Below are 9,727 nucleotides of genomic sequence, written 5' to 3' on the forward strand. Positions count from 1 at the left end.
CATTAAATTCTAGCTGTGCTGGAAGGGCTTGAACACGTAAGAGAGCAACTCCTAGTTTGTCTCCCCTTTTTGTGGTTTGCGTTACAAAAGACCCTTTGCACACACACACACTCGAGCTTTGGCAGTGCATAGTCTCTTTGTTCTGTCAATACAGGTTCACTCTCTGTGTCCAGGGACTTTTTTTTTTGTACGAACCTTCACTTCATGCACTTAATGCTTGGGCTTATTTCCCCCACCGTGCTTGTTAACATGTCAGTGTCCTTCAGGTTGGACTTTTACAAAGGAAGAAAAGGTTGCAAACGTTACTTTTCTTTCCTGCCATGTAAAAAACCAGACGGGGTGCTTCTGTTTCAAGATGGCCATTGTGCGCCACTGTTCTCCTCTACGGGGGGAAATCAGAAGTTTGCCAAGGCATTGCCAAGTAAGAGTAATAAAAAAGATCATATTTTTTAGAAGCTCTGAAATATGCAGAGCTCGGTCTGATTTATCGTGCTTCAGACAAGCTCAGGCCAGAGCAATCCATCACAGGAAAGATGGCCTGGGGAGCGTAGAAATGCACACATACACACACACACACACACACACACGTTCTCCAGTGAGCCTGGGGAGCGTAGAAATGCAGACGGTTCTCCAGTGAGCCATCCACATCCTGAAGGCCAAACAGCCTTGACACGGAGATTGTGTTGTGTTGTGTTGTGTTGTGTTGTGTTGTGTTGTGTGTGTGTGTGTGTGTGTGTGTGTGTGTGTGTGTGTGTGTGTGTTGTGGGAGCTAGCTGAGTATATGCAATGAGTGTCTTCTCCAGGGCATTAGTACTGGACTATATATGTAATGATAGTTTCAAAATTCACAAATTAATGTCACATGATTCACAAATGTAAAGGCTGTTACATTTATTTACAGACTAACGAATGTGGATTTACAAACTGCTGGCCATTTGCAAACAACAAACAAGGCTGTCAGTTTTTTATTGCACAAACGACTCACTGCAACACACATGTGTTATATATATATATATATATATATGTAGGCGACACAGGACACACACACACACGCACACACACGCAGGCACGCAGGCCTGAGGTCGCCATGAATTCAACTTCTGCCTTTAACCCATCCCGGATCGTCCCTCCTCCAGGATCCTCCAGGAGCAGTGGGCAGCTTCTCAGCGCCCGGGGACCAATTGAACCGTCCGTCTCGGTCAGGGACGGACAGGAGTGTTCTGTTCTTTTTTTGCATGTTTTTCTGTTGGGGTTCTTAGTGGAGGAAACCCCTTGTGAACATGGGGAGAACATGCAAACTCCACACAGAAAGGCCCGGGAGATAGCCCACCTGAGCACTGAAGGTCTGGGGAGGACCTGGGAATCGAACCCATGACCTTCTTGCTGTGAGGCGGCAGTGCAAGCACTTGAGCCACCGTGCCATTTGTGAACATCCTTGCATTTATTTGTGAATTTTTGAGACTTTCCTAATGCATTCTGATTCACAAATGCACTTATTTCAAAAGGACGTTCTCTGCAGCCTATCAGATTGTCTCTTACAATTTCAGCCAATCACATCGGCGCAGTGTTCAATTATGTGAGCTACTGCGCCATAACGCACATCTGCATACAACTGATTACGAAGAGAGGAATCCGTGTTGCAATGGCATGTGGTAACTAGGGTTGGGTACCGAGAACCGGTACCAATATGGAACCGGTTCCAATACAACCGGTACCTACCCGGACCGAAATGCAACGCAGATTTCGGTGCTTCATTTCGGTGCCTGAGCCAATTGAACACGGTCGCTAGGCAGATTGCGTGGGGCACATGTAAAACTGCCCCAGCTGCCAATGTAAACTTTGTCCTGTGTCGCTCACGCTCATTGGTGTTTTCATAGCAACAGTCTTATGACAGTGAAGAGCAGGCAAGCACAAACAGAATTAGCCGTCAACCTTTTAACAGAGAAAATACCGAAAGGTAAACGGTCAAAAGTGTGGCTGTATTTCGCACAAAAAGATTCAAACATCGCGACGTGCAGCAAATGCAACAAAATAATTGCGTGAAAAGAGGGGAGAGAAGGCAAGAGTCAACGGCAGATCAGCAACCGAAGACTGAAAAATAAACGGAGGAGATGACAGCTAAACTACCAACGGTAGTCTCTTAAAGGGGCAGTACATATTTTCTCGTACTCAGTGTGTTCAAGTAACAAGATTAACTATAAACAAGATAGAAAAGATAGGTATAAACAAATCATAAAATTGTGAAATTTCATGAAATAAATACATTTTTGACTCCAAAGGCAAATATGCTCATGTTTTTTTTATTTATTTATATTTATTTAAGTATACTATAAACTGTTGTTTACAGTTAATATAATGTTCATAGTTTGAAGTTAAAAAGTTTGAAGCTGTAGTTGGAAGCCAAGTGTTTTGTATGTATTTATATTTATAATATACTTTAAACAGTTAATATATTGTTCAATTTGAAGAAAAAAAATTGCCTTGGCAATAAAAAAAGCCTTTCTTTAATGTCGTCAATCGTCGCTTTGTGCTTTAAAAAAAAAAAAGTATCGGTTCAGGCACCGTTTAGGCACCGGTATCGTTTTAAAAGTATCGGTTATGTACCGGTATCGGATAAAAACCAAACGATACCCATCCCTAGTGGTAACTGCCAAGCAAGTGGAAATATAGCATATTTAGCTTGTTAAAACCCTAAACCCAGACAGATGGGTTTATTTCAAACCATATGCTAGTTCATGTTAAAAACACAATACTTCGTCTGTACAAACTAAACATTTTCATGTTAGACAGACCGACGTCAGACAATAGATTTTTTATTTTACAACATAACAGGCCTAGTTTCAAAAAGCAACTTTATCCATTCCACTGTTCCATCCATCCATTTTAGCTGTAACTAGACCACCTGGAAATCACAAAATAGACAGCATCAATCACTGTTTATCGTTACATTAACCAGAAATGGCTAGAAAAGCTATTGTACTATTGTATCTAGCGATTGATTTGGACTCAAATGACGCTTTGAAAATAGACTTTGCATCAGGATAACACTACAGTAGATGGTGTTTGATGTTATCAAACAGCAACTAACATTAGCTATCAATAAAATGGCCCAGCAATCAGCAGTAGTATCAATCATCATTCAGTCAATCTATTCATGAAGGGCACGTCTGTGCTTTTTATTTCACTCTCTGAAATCAGCCCGTTTTCCAGTGGATGTTGAAAACTGCTGGACAGGATGCATTGACGAACAATTGTTTATTTCAAAGTTCAAAAAAGGTTCAGTTAAAGCAAAGTCACTTAGCAGCTGCAATGCATTGTGGTCACATTGTCACACCCTTGGGTTTACATTCATGTGATTGGCTGAAATTGTAAGAGACATCTGATGGGCTGATAAATGCAGGGATGTTCACAAATGGCGAGACTAATGAATGCATGTTTGTTAGTCTGTAAATAAATGTAACCGCGTTTACATTTGTGAATTGTGCGATATTTATATGTGAATCAGGAAATACATTTTTGAATCGCGAGACATTTATTTGTACATTTTGAAACTTTTCTAATTCCATAGTGTGTGTGTGTGTGTGTGTGTGTGTTTGCACTTGGTTTAGACAGTTGAACAATTAGTGTAGCACCTGACCTGACTTTCAATCACAAGTCCAAAATCTCGCATGTGAATCCACAGACTCAAATGATCAGAATCTTGTGATTTGGTATGGTTTCTGTTCCTCTGGAATCTTTGGTGACGTCCCAAAAAGTCAGTTGTGTGTGTGTGTGTGTGTGTGTGTGTGTGTGTGTGTGTTTTGTGTGACAGTGAACGTCTCTGAATGGCTGTTTCCCTGTTTTCGTGAAGCTGTTGCAGTGAGCGACTCTCATAGCGCTGGTTTACTCACTCCATTGCAGTGAGCTTCTTTCTCTTTCTCTTTTCTGCTGAGCGAACTGTGGCAGGGCGGTGCTCCTGCCTGTCTGTTACATAAGCACGAGGAACAGTCCACCGCGCACAACCAGGATGGCCAGAAAAGCTTTTTTCCCCTCCACTTGCCCCTCAAATATTGTTATGGTTACGCTCCAAGGCTGCTGATGTGTCGCGACCGCGGCAACACCAGCTGTGTGCAGAGGCCGATGTCATGGTGATGGAATCAGCTTAGGCCCACGTCTGAAAATGTAAGGGGCTGTGTCTCGTCTGCCACGGCTTGAGCGGCACTCACGTACAGAACACACACGGACACACACACACATACACACACACACACACACACACTAACGTTTGCCGCGACTCTGTTCTGATCAGCTTTGGCGTTTAATAAACACTCCTGCAAGTCTCGGGCGCTTTGAGGAGGCTCAGATTTCCTCTGGTTCAGACCGACAGAGACAGATTGTGTTTACGGCAAGGACAATGGGCCGTGCAATCACAAACAGATGATAACCGAGGTTCACGCGGCGCCGTTCTTTTTCTCTTGTGTTCTTTCTGTCACTCCTCTAATTAGCTCTCTTCCTCCTTTCCTTCTCTTCCTACTTCTTTCTCCTTCTTCAGCACTTACACACACACACACACAGCCACCTTTAGAAGATTAGACGCCCCATGAACGCAAACGTGGATGTGTAATTATGTGTGTAGTTCCACCTTCAAACTCGCTCTCAAAAGAAATCGTGTGTGTGTGTGTGTGTGTGTGTGTGTGTGTGTGTGTGTGTGTGTGTGTGTGTGTGTGTGTGTGTGTGTGTGTGTGTGTGTGTGTGTGTGTGTGTGTGTGTGTGTGTGTGTATGAGCATGTGTGTGAGATGTGTGTGTGAGATGTGTGTGAGATGTGTGGGCATGTGTGTATGAGCATGTGTGTGTGTGTGTGTGTGTGTGAGATGTGTGTGAGATGTGTGGGCGTGTGTGTGTGTGTGTGTGTGAGATGTGTGTGTGGGCGTGTGTGTGTGTGTGTGTGTGTGAGATGTGTGTGTGTGTGTGTGTGTGTGTATGAGCATGTGTGTGTGTGGGCATGTGTGTATGAGCATGTGTGTGATGAAGAGAGGGATGAGGGTAGGTTATGCTCGTCTGAGAGTCCCAGGGTCTCTTCCAAGGCAAACATGTCGTCTATCTGTGCAGACGGTCGCTTGTTTGGCTCTCCTTTTAAGCGTCAAGGGAAAAACAAGATGAAACTGCAGAAAGTGGACCTCAGAGTTTCCTGTTGTTCACATGGACTTATTCGCATTGGGTGAGGGGGGGTGGAGGGGTACACACTGCAACACAGACTCACATGCTCTCTCATGAAACACACAGACACACACACACACACACACACACACATGTGCTCATTTTCTAACATATGGAAAAAAAACATGCACAAAAGCCATATGTACAGTAATTGTACACTCTCTCTCTCTCACACACACACACACACGCACGATCGCTCACATGCTTTCTTGCCCACACAGGAAGCAATCCATACACACTGACTGACAGCACATGTGTGTTTCTTGTGTGGGACTCCTTCACACACACACGTGCGCTTGTGCCCAACTCACACAGGTCACCCCTAAGCACCCAAGCTCTGAAAATGTACCTTTCACTGAGTCACTTTGAAGTCCCACAATCCACATTTGCAAACGCTCTCCCCTTCACTGCCGCCTGTGTTCCTCAGTGACCCTCAGTTCTTTGCAAAACATTCCTTCCAAAAACATCCCTCTGTCGACTTTTTTCTCTCTCTCTCTCTCTCTCTCGCTGTCTTTCTTTCTCCTCTGTCGTCTCTCTGTCTGGCCAAGCCAATCTTCCAAACTAAATTAGTGGATTTTTTTTTCTTAAGAACCCATGGTTTTGGGAAAATTGCATTTCCTTCTTGCCCGCTTTATGTTTGTATATCTATATATATATTCGCACATATATATATATATATATATACATACACACACACACACACACACACACACACACACACACACACACACACACACACACACACACACACACTTCCATCTTCAAAGCCTGAGCCTCCCTTTCCTCCATCGGAACCCCTTCTCTCTCTCACACACACACACACACACACACACACTCGCTCTCTCTCACTCTCTGCTTTCTCCATTTCTCAGTCCTTCTTCGCTGGAAAAAAATTAGAACCTGACAAAAAAGGAGGTGTTGGCAGCCATTTTCAGTTTATCAGGCATCAGTGCCACACGTATAACGCACATGCATTCATATTTATATACACACACACACACACACACACACACACACACACGCCTTCATATGTGTGCACATGGCCCAGCCACACATGCACACGTGTATGCACACACTGGTCATACACACATGTATTCATGCAAACAACATGTGCACTCACAAAAACACCCCCATTCATATGAAAAACATATGCCTATGCGTACACACACACACACACGCGCACCCCCCCCCCCCCCCCCCCCCCCCAAAACACACACACTGGTGCAGGAGCGGTGCGGTGTCAGCTGTGAGCAGCCGCCTCCTGGAGGCCTGAATGGCTTGTGTGAGGATTCCTCCAGCCCTGAGAGCAGGCCCCTGAAGGGGGGAGAAGCCTTCAGTCAGCAGCACAAAGAGGGACTTGTTCTGCCGAGGAGGCCCCACCGCCTCAGCAGGCTCCTGGGAAGCCTGGCAAGGGAGCAGACTACCCCCTGTCTTGCACTCTCTATCCCCCTCACTCACTCACACATCTCCCTCCCTCTCTCCCTCTCTCTCTCTCTCTTCTCTCTCTCTCTCTCCCTTCACTGGAGCTCTCTGTCTGTCTGTCTGTATCTCTCGCTCTGTCCTCTTTCCAGGACTCCGGTCTGCTTTCTTGCAAAACTTCCCCTCCGCTCTGTGTGCGTTTGGCTCCTTCCTTTTATTTGTCCCTGTCTGTGTTTTTATTTTCCTTCTTTTCTTTGCTTTTCTTTTTTTTTGTTGTCATTCTGTGTTTGTCAATCTCTCGTCTTCTCCGGGCCGTCCCTGCTCCTCACTCTCCTTTCTCCTCACACTTTCTCCCCCCTCTCATTTCCTCTTCCCCCCCCCCCCCCCGGCCCACTGCCCCTCCTGTGGAGTTGGTGGAATGCTGGTGTTTGCCCAGCGTCTTGGTGGAGAACTGTTGAGGGCTCTGTGCTGCTGCTTCCTCCGCAGGGCCAAGCGGGGCTCTGAATAGGGCCTCTCATGCTGGAGAGGAGAAGGCTGAGAGAGACGCAGCCGTGGGGCCCAGCAGCCCGCACAGACACCCCTGCCCCCCCCCCACCCCCCACCCTCCCAGGATTAGGCTCACAGGGTGGGGGTGGAGGTGGTGGTGTTGGTGTTGGCGGGTGATGGGCTTTTGAGGTGGGAATCGCGCATATGGGCATACCTGTGGGAAGGTCTTATTTTCCAGACGCAGTCGTATCACTGGATTTTGTTGTTCATGCGTTTCACATCACTGGGAGAACAAAGGGGAATTATTTAAGTGTCTCGAGTCCGCTGACATATGCTAGAATATACTATTGCGTCAGTCAAAAGGTCCATGCACGCTTTCATGTGCCTGTCCTATGCCATGGTCTTCTCCCATAAAACACTACCCCTTTTCAACCTCAGCCCCCCTTGGTGCCCTGCCTGCATGGCACCTCAACACTGTCCCATTCAGGGATTGAGGCAAGCGTGCAGCAATCCCATAATCCCCTCCTCCCCCTCCCCCTAGTTAGCGGTTAGCGGTGAGCGTGGTGCAGGGCAGCGCAGGGGCCGCCCCCCTCCCCCCCTCCCCCTCCAACAGTAGCCCAGGGGCCTGTTGGAAGCTGAGGCCTGGCGGAAGACTGAGATCAACTGTAAAAGTAATCAGAGCCGTCGGCTGATTTATGGCAGCGCCGCTTGGCGGAGGCCGTCGTGCCGCTTCCCCACTGGGAGTTGCTGGATCTGGGGTGGGGTGGGGTGGGGTGGACCGAGGGAGTGAGATGTCTTAAACAGCTGGAGGTCAGGCTACTGGAGCCTCTCCGTTTGAGACCTGACGTTTGGGATGAGGTGCGGTGCGGTGCGGGGGATGACCCGAGGGGCTCCGTGTGTCTTGAGTTATCCGTGTCGTGTTGTTCTTTAGTTTTCTGACCGCAAACACAGACACGCAAAAGAGGGGTGCTTGGAGGCTCCAGCGAAGGGACCAAAGGGGAGTCTCATCTCTCGGTCTTAGTCCTTCTATCTTACTCTTTTCTTTCTTTCTCTTACTCTCTCTCTCACTCTTTCTCTCTATTTATCTCTCTCTCTATTTATCTCTGTCTTTCTCTCTTTCTTCTGGAGGATGAGAGGTGAGGGGGGCAATGGGGAGGCCGTGGAGAGAGACAGATGGTTTACTTAACCTGATGTCACCATGTCCGGCTCATTCCGTGGTTGGAGGGCAATGAAAACTATGTGGCAGAGGAATGAGGGAGGAATAGAGAGAGAGAATGAGTGTGAGAGAGAGACAGACAAAGAGAGATAGAGAGAGGGAGAGATGAGAGTGGAAAATCAGACGATATGTCTGCTGTTGTCTTTAGAGGCGGAAGGATTACACAGATGAAAAATGATGATGAATTTTCGAGGTCTGTGAGGTGGACTTGGACAGCAGGTATTGTGGTTACTTAAGCCTGCTTCGATCTCCTAATCCCTCCTGAAAGCAGATGGTGACTCATCCCTGATTGGCCTGAGGGCAAGAGAGATGGCTTGGAGCTTCAGGGGGAAGAGGGTGCACATCTGTCTTTCAATCTTCATCGTGAATCCTTCCAGAATATTCTGCCATCATTTCATCTGGGGGACATAGTTGAAGGGGAGAGTCCAGTATAATGGTCTGTGTCCAGAAGTAAGCCTGTGGGTGTTTCCTTTTGCGCTTGATTGACAGCCTTCTTTTCTGCTCTCCCCTGTTTTTTTCCCTCCGCAGGGCCAGCTGAAGTTCCCATGATGTCACCCAATGGCTCCATCCCACCAATCCACGTGCCCCCAGGCTACATCTCCCAGGTAACGGCACAGGAATGAGAGGGGCGGGGGCCCAGTGTTGGCCGGCGGCGGGAGGGAGAGCTAGGGAGGTGGAAGCTTTAGTTGAACTACTGCCTATGAGCGCATTCAAAGGAAATTTTGCATTCCTGTCTTTTTCACTGACATTTTTTTGTACTTGAGCATTGAAAACACACACACACACACACAGAGAGAGAGAGACAGGGACAGGCACACACAAGTTTGCGCCTGTGAGGCAACTGGTGCTGCTCTGTAATTGTGACCGAACCTTTTTGAGAAGTGACATGGAAAGGTCAAGCCCGCTGGCATTTCAGTGAGAAGGTCAGAGCACGTAAAGAACACCAGGAAACAGGAGTGTGCGAGCACGAGAGAGCCAAATGAGACAAGAGAACAGTGAAGGATACCCCCCTCACCTCTCGAAGGGTGGGGGTCGAGATGGCTCACCACCACACGCCCTTACTGTAATCCGATTGTCAGAGACTCAAAGACACCTAAGCCTTGAGGTGGAGCCGGTGTGTCTTGACGTGTAACTGCAGTGAGAGAGCCTGCCTGCTCAGACAAAAATCAACCCCACCTTACATACAAGAACACTCCGAAAGCTTTTCCTAAAGAAACGTGCCTTATCTCATCCAGATAAGAGGCACCGTCAAAACACAATAGATGTTGGAACATACGAATGGTTTCTCAATGCAGGCAGAGGATCTCTTTACAAAACCCTTGGGATGGATTTAGATGACTGGGGATTTTCTTTCACGACAGGCCACAATTAAAAAAAAAGCAAACAAAAAAAAATCTGATGAGAAAGAT

At 47.0% G+C, this 9,727-nt stretch overlaps 1 protein-coding gene across 1 annotated transcript in view; it reads left to right on the forward strand.

Annotated features, from left to right (window-relative positions):
- The window catches only part of LOC105894776 (La ribonucleoprotein 4B), a 20,854-nt gene that overhangs the window by 1,235 nt on the left and 9,892 nt on the right, over window positions 1-9,727 (forward strand). The window lies entirely within an intron of this gene.

The sequence above is a fragment of the Clupea harengus genome, chromosome 17 (assembly GCF_900700415.2).
Source record: "Clupea harengus chromosome 17, Ch_v2.0.2, whole genome shotgun sequence".
NCBI classification, from domain to species: Eukaryota; Metazoa; Chordata; class Actinopteri; order Clupeiformes; family Clupeidae; genus Clupea; species Clupea harengus.